The sequence below is a fragment of the Macrobrachium nipponense genome, chromosome 15 (genome assembly GCF_015104395.2).
Source record: "Macrobrachium nipponense isolate FS-2020 chromosome 15, ASM1510439v2, whole genome shotgun sequence".
In the NCBI taxonomy this organism is placed as follows: domain Eukaryota; kingdom Metazoa; phylum Arthropoda; class Malacostraca; order Decapoda; family Palaemonidae; genus Macrobrachium; species Macrobrachium nipponense.
In genome coordinates, this window is record NC_087208.1 from 25,024,837 (window position 1) to 25,037,336 (window position 12,500).

Here is a 12,500-nt window from a genome sequence, read left to right on the forward strand (position 1 = left end):
AGGATTATTGTACCACAAATACTATTAAGTTTATTATGCTTGGTGACTTTTATTTTTGTGTTATCTATGTTCGTAATTTGTAAGTAGTTTTCTGATTGGGCTTTAGTAGTGGTTTCCACTATCCATGTATTTGTTTGCGTTTGACAAAATTTCATGTTTTCTGTTGGGTATCTGGTCAGTAAATAATTTTCCATTTTAAATTTGAAATCTATTGTCAAAAATCTTGTCCAACTGTCTTTTCCCCCAAAAAGTGATTCAAATAAAGCTAGCGAAGGGCTAGGCTGGAATTTTCTTTTGATAAATCTTTTTGGCCTAGTAAAAGGCTCCATGGTTGCTATATTTTGGATTGAAGTGTCCAAAAGGGTGTCCTTGTTCGTTTCCAGGGTCAGATGGTTATCTAGTGTCATGGGGTCACATGTTCCGGGGGACTGAGTTCCATAGTCAATTTCCATTTTTCCTTTTTTTTTTTTTTTGAAATTACAGAGAAACCAACTGCAAGCCATGGTAAAACTGGGTCTCCTCTCAAAGACTTCCCCCTCACCAAAGAGACACGCAGAGACCAACTCCCATATGTCCACTCCCTACCCTACCCCGAAGGGATGGCTCTAACATAACATGATTGGCTCAAGTGTAAGCAAAACCCGCTTGATAGGACCGAGGGCATAGCTAGTATGCAATCATCCCCACTCATGTTATTTTAGAGGGCAATCCGGATAAATTGCCGAGAGTCCTACCGTGGAGACTATACCTCCCCGGATTCCGTAGGCAAGTCCCCACATGTAGTCCCGCCCCAATAAATATTGATGTGGAATCACATCAATATCCTCAGGGTCCAAACATAATCGAGCGGCGGACCAAACCGCTATAGTCCCTGCCATTTGGATCAAGGTAAAGCCTAAGTTCAGAGACCCAGCTCCTACCTAACCTACACGAGGGTTTTAGTGAAGAGAAGGAGGACAGCTAGGGGGAGCAACTGAGCGAAAGAAAGTAAGAGATTGGAAGATGATCAAGTAAGAGAAAAATTGAGACATTTAGATTCAAACTAGGAGATAATTCTCCCAGTTCGAAAGCCCTCTTGCCCGCTACGCATTTTCAACCATAGGTTGGAAATGCGTAACTCCGTCAAGGCAGTCTCAAATCAAGAGGGCGCTCCGTGCCGTGAACCTGGCGCCGAGCGAGCTCTGGCGCCTGATTCTTGGCTGCACGGTCACTGGTAGGTGACGGTACACTCGGTATCTCTCGCGGACGAGAGGCCGAGACGGAACCTGGTGTAGTGGCAGAGCCCCTGACACCAGGCGAGGAAGTACCGGTGTTAGCCAGTACCCCTCTGGTTCCCGTAGTCTTCTTCCTTGCGGAAGAAGAGACGGGCCCCGCTCCCGAAGGAGCAGGAGGACCAGCGGAAGGAACCCTCCCGTCCCACCGAGGTGAGACGGGTTCCGAGAAGCTCCCGAGGGAGACTTCTTAGGAGGGAGGAAGCAACCTTCTTCTTCCTCGGCTGTGAAGCCTTAGAAGTCGAAGGGGAAGAGGCGGCAGCCGACGACGATGAAGACGACGACACCTTCCTCCTCTTCTTCGTCAGCTCCTCAGGACAGACGTAAGATCTGCCATCCAGGGCGGAGCCGGGGCTGCTGTAGCCGAAGCCACAGGGTCCGGACGCACCTGTACAGACAGACCAAAGTCTGGGGCAGTACCACCACGAACAGGGACGACGTCAGCAGGTATGGGCATCTCAGGAACAGCAGGCACAGCCAGCACAGCATCGGCAGGGACAGCCAGCGCAGCAACGGCAGGGACAGCTAGCACAGCAACTAAAGGGACAGTCAGCACAAACTCGGCAGGTACGGCAGGCAGCACCGGTAACACAGGAGATGGAGCAGCAGCCAGCAACATCCTGGTACCGGCGGCAGGTCCAGGGGCGAGCTCTAAGGCAATGGGAGTGTGGTCGCGGCAGCGCGGCAACCACGAGCGGCGGCGGCACGCCCCCCTCTCGGTACGGCGAACGGCACTTCACAGCGGCTGTAGGCAAGACTGTTACCACGTGAGGCGAGTACACCAGGTGAGGAGGGACGGCGTCACCTGTAGTCGAAATCGTTGTCATGGTCACCGCTCCATGGGTGACCGCAGCAGGCCCAGACATAGAACAGCAGCCCCTGGACACTAGGCACGCCCTGCAGATCGACGGACGCCCATACCTCACCAGGTCCAACTCGTGGCCAGTAGCACCTGCGGAAATAACAGTAATAGTGATTAGTGGGGGGAAGTCCCCTTGCGCGGTGGGGGCGAGCCCCACACCGAACGAGCGGAAGACCCCGAATACAATTGTACATCGGGGCACCGAGCGCCCTCCCCCGCGCTCGACGGCTCGGGCGAGGAGAAGGACCCAGATAACCTCCCCCCCGAAGGGGAAGGGCCATCTGTGGGAGCTGAACGGGGGGGGGGGGGGGGGGGGGGGGTGGGGGGGGGGGGGGGGGGGGGGGGATTCTCGTTCCCCACCCCCGCATAGCACCCATGTACCCAAAAGAACAATAATAAAGAGCCCGAGAGCAATCGTGCCCCTCGCACGAATGCAAGGGCATAAGGATCAATTCCCTGACTGAGCAGAACTTGAAACCAAAATAAATATTGATGCATCAATATAAAAGGAATAAAATGAAAAAGAATCTTGCATTACGATTTCACTTCACAATGAATAAGGACTCGGATCGAGTGCATTTGCGCCCTCGGTACCGAGCGCAAGGGGAAAAGGATCCATTCCAGATTATGAACGGAAACCTTGATCCATGATGAATTGATGCAATCAAAATATATATGAAAATGAAAAAGAATACTGCGCTTGCGATTTCACTTCATTCAAATAAAATGGGGAAGGATCAATTTCCCGGGTAAGAGCTTGGAAACATTGATCCAAGTAAATATGCAATCCCAATAAAATATGAAAATGAAAAAGAATACTGCACTTGCGATTCACTTTCATTCAAATAAAAAGGGAAAAGGATCAATTTCCGGGTAAGAGCGGAAACTGATCCAAAATGAGTATTGATACAATCAAATTAAATATATGAAAATGAAAAAGAATACTGTACTTGCGATTCCACTTCCATACAAAATAAGTTTTCGTGCCGAGCGTATTCGCTCGGCAACGAGCACACAGGTCAAAAAAATATAAATGAAAAGGGTACTTACTTACGATTTTCATCTACACATTTCCAACCAAAATATAAGGCTCGAGCGAACGCTCTCCTGCCCTCGGCACCGAGCATACGCAATACGAGGATCATTTCTGGAAAATATGAATTCCCGCACTTACGCCCTTCAGTCCCGGCACTCGGGTAATCGGAGGGCGTGGTGAAACCAAGATCCTTTAATTCACAATTGAATTCAATGGAAATAAAGATGAAATGATTGTACTTACAATTCAGCTTCACTAGATAAATAGAAAAAGAAAAACACAACCATGCGAAAGCAACGACGATGAAGCGGGCAGAGAGCGATGATACACACGTCTACACGCCAGCAGGCCGAAAGCAAAAGTGATTGTTTACCTCCCAGTCGCGCGCGCGCGCCTGTCGGACAAGCAGTTAACTACCGAACCCCTTGTTCGAAAGCTTACGACCTATCCAGCTGCCGCTAGTAACCTTCCTATTGTAAAAGGACCGAAAGGTTTGTATCTCGTGTCGGAACAATATAACAATTACATGAATAACTGGTAAACTGTTCTGCAAGACAGTTTAGTATAGCAATTATTTACAATAGGTACGAAAGTCAAGATGACGTGACGTCATAATACAGAACTTAAAAGAACGTTCTAATTCAGAAAAATAATTACTTAAATTTGAGTCACAGTCGAGTTACTTTTTCAATAACGCATATTTTCAAATTAATCATCATAAATATGTAAAATATTGATGTTTTACTATTTATTTAAAAATTAGCTAAGAGCACGCTTCTCGTCGTCATCTACCAAAACAGCTATTTACTCCTAACTTGTTTGTTGGTGAGAAACCGTGTTTCGATTGTTGTGATGAAAAGTGCCCCAGCGTCTGTGGGTACAAGTGGTGTGTGGATTTATCACAGGAAATAGAAAGTTTGTTGACACAAGCGACTCCGTAAACATCGAGATGGCGTCAATCTTCGAAACATTTTTAGTTGTAAGTAAAAATTTCTAAAGCGTTTTGGTGAGATTTCCACTGCCGTACCCTCTGTTTAAATATGACAATTTGTCGAAAATTGCATTTTTCCTAACTATACAAACCTGAGGTCCTTTAACAATATTAAGTAGCTAGCGGCAGCTGGAACGGTCGTAAGCTTCGAACAAGGGGAGAACGGTAGTTAACTGCTTGTCCGATCGTCGCGCGACTGGGAGGTAAACAAATCACTTTTGCTTTTGGCCCATGCAAAATACGCAGAGTGAGGGGTGGCATGAGGAGGGACTATATGTAAAGGACCTCAGGTTTGTATAGTTAGGAAAAATGCAATTTTCGACAAATTGTCATTTGTTCCGATACGTAATACAAACCATCGGTCCTTTAACAATAGGAAAGACCTCACTTCTTGGTGGAAGGAATCTGAGTCTTTTTAGATGAACAGACTGGTGTTCGTCCATTCCCTGGAATGCCTCCCTGGTCGTAAGAGCAAAGGAGGGTATCCAAGCCTCTGTCCGATTGATCGGGGTGTGCACGCAGGATCAATGGTCAGACCTCTGGGCCGAGTACTAAGAGAGAGGCAAGCGTATCTCTTCGTACCAGCATTGTAAGAACTTTTTCCCTGTACATGAGCAAATATAAAGTCATGGGTTTGTCTCATGTAGGCATCCACTTCCTCCCCCTTGTAGGAGAAAGTGGTGGATATACACTCCTATCCCTAGTTAAAGGGATAGGATGGAGCTCGGTCGAGTAGCTTACCTGCATCTGACTCCCTTCCAGCGTGGTAACGACCGTATCCCTCTGCCCACAGGTAGAGGTAGAGAAAAGATGGTGAAGAGAAGTCCAGTCACACTCTCATTCGCACATTCATTCTCCCAGTCATACCAGGAATCGATGCTGTTCTGCCTGCCTCGGGGTGCTGGGTAAGCTTACACAACGTGTTGAGCAGCCACCACAGGTCCCAAGGAAAAAGTATCCAAGGACTTGTGGGCAATATCCCGAAGGTAGAAGGACGTGAAGGTGGTCTGGTTGGCCCAGACACCTGCCTTCAGGACCTGCGCCACGGAGAAGTTCTTACGGAACGCTAAGGAGGGTCCGATACCTCTGACTTCGTGGGCTCTCGGTCGGAGCGTACGGATGTCGTCGCTACATCAGCCTCGTACGCTCTCCTGATCACCTCACGTAGCCAGAAAGAAAGCGTGTTCTTGGAAACTTCTTTCTTGGTAACCCCAGTGCTAACGAAGAGGCGTCGACACTCAGGCCTGAGGTGTCGAGTTCTCTTCAGATAGCGCTGTAGCGCCCTCACAGGACAAAGCAGCATCTCATCCGCATCGTTATCGGTGAAGTCCATTAGGGAGGGAATCGTGAAAGACTCGAACCTGTCGTCAGGGATCGACGGATTCTGAGTCTTGGCTACGAAGTTCGGGACGAAATCGAGCGTCACAGATCCCCAGCCTCTGGTGTGTTTAACATCATAAGAAAGACCATGTAGTTCCCCTACTCTCTTCGCCGATGCCAGGGCCAGCAAGAAGAGGGTCTTGAGGGTCAGATCCCTGTCTGACGACTCTCGGAGTGGCTCGAAGGGTCTTCGAGTCAAACTCCTAAGGACGAGAGTCACATCCCACGCAGGGGGCCTGAGTTCCTGGGTGGGCAAGACCTTTCGAAGCTCCTCATAGCAAGGAGATCTCGAACGAGTTCGAGATGTCCAGTCCCCTCAGTTTTAGGACGAGAAGCCAGGGCGGCTCTATATCCTTTAACTGTGGGTACTGAGAGGAGCTTCTCTCGGCGAAGAAACACGAGGAAATCCGCTACCTGCTGAAGAGTGGCTCTGAGAGGAGACAGACCCTGTCTACGACACCAACACAGAAGACGGCCCACTTCCCCTGGTACCCAGCTGCAGAGGACTGTCGGACGTGTCCAGCCATCTCTGTTGCTGCGCTACGAGAAAAGCCTCTCGTTCGCAAGAGATGGTGGATAACAGCCAGCCGTGAAGTTGAAGGGACTGGACTGCTTGGTGGTACCGTTCTACGTGTGGCTGGGCTAGAAGGTTGTGCCAATTGGGTAGCTCTCTCGGTGCGTCCGCAAGAAGAGCCAGCAGGTCCGGATACCAAACGGCTTGAGGCCGTTTGGGAGCCACCAGGATCATTCTGAGATTGGGAGTGACCAGCGCTCGACTGATCACTTTTTGAATCAGACAGAAGGGAGGAAAGGCGTAGGCGAAGAGGTTGTCCCAGGGGTGTTGGAGAGCGTCCTCTGCAGCTGCCCATGGGTCCGGCACGGCTGAAAAGAAAACCTGAAGTTTTCTGTTGTACCGGTGGCGAACAGGTCTACGACCGGTCGCCCCCACAGGTTGAAGAGCCTTTCCGCCACGTCTTGGTGTAGAGACCATTCGGTCCCTATCACCTGATCCCGACGGCTGAGCTTGTCCACTACTACATTCCTCTTGCCTGGAATGTAGCGTGCTGACAGCTCTATCGAGTGAGCCGTGGTGCACCTGCACCGTCAACTGATGGAGCGGAAGAGACACTAGCCCCCCCTGCTTGTTGACATATGCCACTACTGTGGTGTTGTCGCACATCAACACCACTGAGTGTCCCACCAAGCGGTCCTGAAATTCTCGGAGAGCGTTGAACGCCGCCTTGAGTTCCAGGACATTGATGTGAAGGTGCTTTTCGTGATGGGTCCCACACACCTGCAGTCAGCAACTCCTCCAGGTGTGCGCCCCATCCCTCGGTCGATGCGTCTGAGAACAGAAGCATCTCCGGGGGGGGAGTGCGTATGGGCACTCCTCTTAAGAGGTTCTTGTCGTCGAGCCACCAGGCTAGGTCCTGCCTCACCTTGTCCGTGAGAGCCACGGGAAAGTAAGGAGGATCCTTGGCCTGAGACCAACTCTCCCTTAGCCTCCACTGGAGAGACCGCAGGTGAAGACGCCGTGAGGGACTAACTTCTCGAGTGACGACAGATGGCCGATCACGCTTGCCATTGCTGTGCTACCTGTTCCTGCCGAGACAGGAACCGGCCGGCTGCCTCCCTGAATTTGCTGATACGCAAGTCTGCGGGAAAGACCTGCCCTGCTACCGTGTCTATCAGCATACCCAGGTACTTCATCTTCTGCTTGGGTTCGAGATCGGACTTCTCGTAGTTTATCACGATCCCCAGATCGCGACAAAACTTGAGGAGTCGATCTCTGTCCTGCAGCAACTGCGAGCGGGAGCTCGCCAGGACTAGCCAATCGTCGAGATACCTCAGAAGACGTATCCCGTGCGAATGGGCCCAAGCTGACACCAGAGTGAACACTCGCGTGAACACCTGAGGGGCGGTTGAGAGACCGAAACAAAGTGCCCTGAATTGGTACACCGTCCCGTCGAAGATGAAGCGGAGGTACTTTCTGGAGGACTGATGGATGGGTATTTGAAAATACGCGTCCTTCAAGTCCACTGAAAGCATGAAATCGTTCCCCCCTGATCGAGTCGAGCACCGAGCGTGCCGACTCCATCGTGAACCGCGTCGTGCGAACGAAGCGGTTCAGGGGAGAGAGGTCTATCACCGGACGCCAGCCCCCCGATGCCTTCTCCACTAGGAAGAGGCGGCTGTAAAAGCCCGGTGACTGGTCCTCCACCGATTTCTACAGCTCGTTTCGCCAGCATGGTCTTTGATCTCCTGTCGAAGAGCGTTGTCCTTTGATGATCCCCGACATAGGTTTGTAGGTGGACCGGTTTGGAGATGAGGGGGGGCCGAGACTCGAAGAGTAGTAGATATCCCTCCCGAAGGACGTCTACTATCCAGTTCTCGGCGCCGTAGCGCTGCCAAGTTGCCCAATGGCTCGCCAGGCACCCCCCCACTTCCGGCAGCAGGTGAGGGGGAACGCCGTCCCTAGCGTTTCCCTCCTCGTTTCGACTTCTTCCCACCACCTCCTCGGGGAAAGGAGGGCTGGTTACGGCCTCCTTTAGCAGACGTCGAAACAGCAGGAGTCTTCGCACGGGGTTTGGACGGTGCAACCGTCTTCGCCGCCATGGAAGCGCTAGCTAGCTCTTTGGCTTAGCCGCAGTCGCTCGAGATTGCCCAGTAACCTTCGAGACTGCCTGGTGAACTAAGCGGTCACTGTCATCAGTGCGCCGCCTTTCCACCGCAGCGTCCACCATCTCTCCGGGAAAGAAAGAGCTGGGGAACTCCTAATTGGTCCATTGCGAAGAAGGCCCGAGTGCCGCCTCACGCCCTGGCCCCCTTGGTCACTCGGGTAAGGACTGCGTCCCTACGTCGAAGAACCAAGTTGGCCCACAGGTTAGCAGTCTGATGGGCGAGGTAAGAGATCGCTCTTCCTCCAGACTGGCACAGTCTCCTGAAAGAAGCGTCGTCTTCGAGAGCAGAACTCCCAGAGCCGCCGCTACTTTGGATATTGTGAGGGACCACAAATCCAGCCAAGAGACTGCCTGGAATGCTGCCATAGCGGTAGATTCCAGGGCAAGTGCCTCCTGCTGCGAGAACCAGAGGTTCTCCGACAGGAGCTGCTGCAGGGACACACCTGGAGTCAGCCTCGCTAACTCCGGGTTAACCTGTTTCGGCAGTATCGGGTCTTCCGAAGGCACGTAAAATCGCCTCTGACGCTGTAGAGGAGGAGGAAGCAGCTTAGAAGACCGTCCAGGATTTCAGCGAATTCCTCCCGTCCTGAGACGAGATTCTCAACTTGATCCAGGACTGAGTCTGCAAGCTCTGATCGCGGTAACCCCACCATCATTTTGGGTTGGGTTCCCTCTTAGGACCCCAAAATGACTCGAGCCGGGACGTGGGCTCTGCCGGTGGTAGCGGCGATCCTTCCGCAAGGTCATTATGCTGACGAATCAGCTTAATGACCTCTGCAAAGTTCCTCTGTATCTCGGGAGTGACTGCGTCTTGCGGAGTAGGACCGTCCAGTCCCTCCAGCAAGAACAGATCCCGTGATACTCCTCCTTCAGAAGGAGGAACAGCGGCAGACCCCTGTTACGGTCACCTCCAACTACTTGCCCGTATGTTCTCTGGTTCGGTCCTAGAACCGTGCCTGAGCCATACGGCGTCATAGCGGGATCGCGAGCGGCGTACCTCCTCGCGATCACTCCTCGGTACCTCGCTCCTCCCGGTGTAGCCCGAGGAGGTTGAAGGTACGGGAGAGGCAGACCTGACGCTCCCCCCTCCCGCTCGCTGGCAGGACCAGCGGGGCGTGGAGGGCTGCTGCTGATCGTCAACCCGCGGTGGCGATCGAGCAGCAGGCCTAGCCTTGCCGCTCACCTGGGGCGAGTGGCTCGGCTGAGAACGTTGACGCTGATCTCTAGCGTCAGGCGAGCTGTTGCTGGTTACCGTCTCCGCCCGGTTCCTATGGAAGCGGGCGGTCATGGGTGACCTGCTAGGCTCTCTGTCGCGGCGAGACCGGCCAGCGTCCTACTCGGCACGTCGAGCCGCTGGTACCAGCCGTGGCTGGTACCTTGACGGCCCGCGGGGACCCCTTCCTCGCCTCAACCCGTGGCTGGTCAGCGACCGTCCACGTCAACCCGAGCAGCCCAGTTGGTCGCTGCGAGAGCGTCCACTGGCCTGGCGAGAGTCGTGCACGGCCTGGCGAGAGTCGTGTGCACGACTCTCGCCAGTCTTCTGCTCCGCGCCGCGGTCTTGACGGCGAGCAAGCTCGGGCGTCAAAACTTTGGCTGGACGGTCTCCCGTGGAAGCGCGGGTCCACTCGTACTTATCGCGAACGAGAAGCGGCGAGACGGAACCTGATTTAGCGGCAGGACGCTAACACCAGGTGAGGACGTACCAGCCGAGGCTGGTACGCCTCTGGTCCCCGTCGTCTTCTTCTTTGCAGAGGAAGAGACGGGCCCCGTTCCCGAAGGAACAGGAGGACCAGCAGAAGAGCTCCCCGAATCGCCTGAGCGAGACGGGCCCTTAGAAGATCCCGAAGGAGTCTTCTTAGGGAAGGGAGGAGGCAGCCTTCTTCTTCTTCGCTGGTTTAGCCTTAGAAGTCGAAGGGGAAGAGGAGGCAGCAGACGACGAAGACAACGACGACACCTTCCTCTTCTTCTTCGCAGGCTCCGCAGGACAGAGTCAGGTTCTTCATCCAGGAGGGAGCCGGGGCGGGCAGTTGCCGAAGCAACAGGGCCCGACTGCACTGTCCGGAAGAACCTGAGACTGTAGCAGCACCACCAACAGCAGGAGCGACAGGAACAGGTACAGGAAACAGCAGGAACAGCAGGTACAGCATCTGAAAAGGAACGGAGCAGGCAGGGACAGCACAGGTACGGCAGGCACGGCAGGAACCACAGGAGAGCCAGGCGTCCTGTCGGCAGCTACCGTCATTCTCGGCACTGGCGGCAGGTCTAGGGGGGTACTCTTAGGGCAGCGGAAGTCCGGGGTCGGCAACATCAAGAAACCAGGTGGTGGCGGTGGCACCGTCCTCTTTGGTACGGCAGTAATGGGTTTGTGCACCGCAGCCGTAGGTGTCACCGTCATTACATGCGAGTGTACACAAGGTGCGGCGGCATGTCATATGCTGGTGTTGATATGGTGGTAGTAGTAGTGGTTACCGCACCATGAGTGACCACTGCCGACCCCGCCAACCGCTGAAGCAACTCCCACACCTGTCCAAGGTCGTCCTTCGCTGGTGGCACATCTGCGGAAGCAACAGTCGGGTTAGTAAGAGGGGTTTCCTTGCGCCTGGGGGGAGAAGAACCCCACCCAGAGCGGACGGAAGACCCCGAATACAACTGGACGTCCGGGTAGCGGGCGCCCTCCTCCACACTCGACGGATCGAGTGAGGAGAAGGACTCCGCTACCCCCCCCGCAGGGGAAGGCGCGAAACGTGGGGGCTGACCGGGAGGCAGGAAAGAAGACGAAGTGTCCAGTTACCAAAGGAGTCACTGGAGAGCTTTCCGATGACTTCTTTGGAGGCCTAAGTCTCTTCCTGCCCTCGTACAGAACCCACTGCGCCTCGGACCAATTCATACAAGTTATACATGGCTCGTTGCGGGAGCATTCTCGCCCCCGGCAACGAGTACAAACCTCATGTGGATCCCACGTCCACGAATGATCTAAATCCTCCGCCGCATCTACTCCCCTCCAGCCCGGGACACACTCTACGGGCGACTGGGGGGTGGGGCGCGGCGAAATCTCCATTTTCTTGATCACTCATATTGCAAATGAATAAAGAAATGTATAAGTACTTACAATCATACACTCAATTAAACCAGAAAAGAGGGCTGATACTCAAAGCAAACGACAAAAGCGGGCAGAGCGATGACGAACACGTCCTATCTCCACACGGCCGAAAGCAAAAGTGATTTGTTTACCTCCCAGTCGCGCGGCGCGCGACGATCGGACAAGCAGTTAACTACCGTTCTCCCCTTGTTCGAAGCTTACGACCGTTCCAGCTGCCGCTAGCTACTTCCTATTGTTAAAGGACCGATGGTTTGTATTACGTATCGGAACAACTTAAAATTTGGCCTTAATTTCTAACTTTGGAGAAAATACTTACTTCAAAAGGAGAGTAGAGGTCTTTAGCTCCGTTTCTCACCAACAACAAGTAGCGACTGATGCCCATCTCCGGTGTCAGGACGCGTTATAATGTACTTTTTCGGAGGGTGGCAAGCGTTGATTGTAGGTGGCCTGTTTGGCCTGCCGTGGTGTTTTACCCTAATGTACTTTTTCGGAGGGTTGCATGCATTGATCGTACATGGCCTGCCGAAGGCCATGCGGTGCTTTACCCTAATTGTATTCATTTCACCAATTAAATATTGAGTGAATAAGGCTGATCCACCCAATGACAATGAATCCAAGGTGGTGTTTCCCCCTAGGTATGAGTAAGAAAGTAAATAGGCTACCTAGGTAACTATATCAAACAGCTTAAAGTTCCTTTGCGACTTAGCCTAAATGAAGCGTAAATATACTAAGTAAATATTAAATAGTAGGTATCAAAATACCTAGACAGTAGTACCTAAGGCCGCAGCACACACTAGCCTAGGTAGTCTACTGGGATTCGAGCTGTGCACGCAATTCACTGTTTTATGTTTATAATTTCATTGGCTTATACCTACTAGCTACTAAGTATACTAGCTATCTATGCAGGCAAAAGAGCCATACCTTCAAGAGGGAAATGAGTAATCCTCCTCAGGTTACACTATTTACCTCACAGCTAAAAGTGAAGAAGGGCGCAAACCTTCTTCCGCCAAAAGAAGCTAAACTACTACCTACTGTGGTAGGGTTAGCGGGTTTCAACACGAAACTTAGTAAATAAATCATAATTACCACACCTTTTGAATTATCCAGCCTAGATAAAATAAATCTGATGATCTATAGGCGATGGGAAGGCTGCCACTGCCCGAGAGAGAGACCTTAATT

General features: G+C 52.5%; 1 protein-coding gene across 3 annotated transcripts in view; it reads right to left on the reverse strand.

The window, feature by feature from the left end:
- LOC135227041 (uncharacterized) overlaps positions 1-12,500 on the reverse strand; it is a 147,890-nt gene that overhangs the window by 133,180 nt on the left and 2,210 nt on the right. The window contains exon 1 of one of the 3 annotated variants that reach the window (XM_064266832.1): positions 12,413-12,500. This exon is cut by the window's right edge and continues 108 nt beyond it. The exons of 1 other annotated variant lie outside the window; for it this stretch is intronic. The gene's annotated coding sequence lies outside the window, so the exon portion shown is untranslated. Of the gene's footprint in view, positions 1-12,242; positions 12,364-12,412 lie in introns of those variants that run through there. One more of the 3 variants, XM_064266833.1, reaches the window with a different exon arrangement.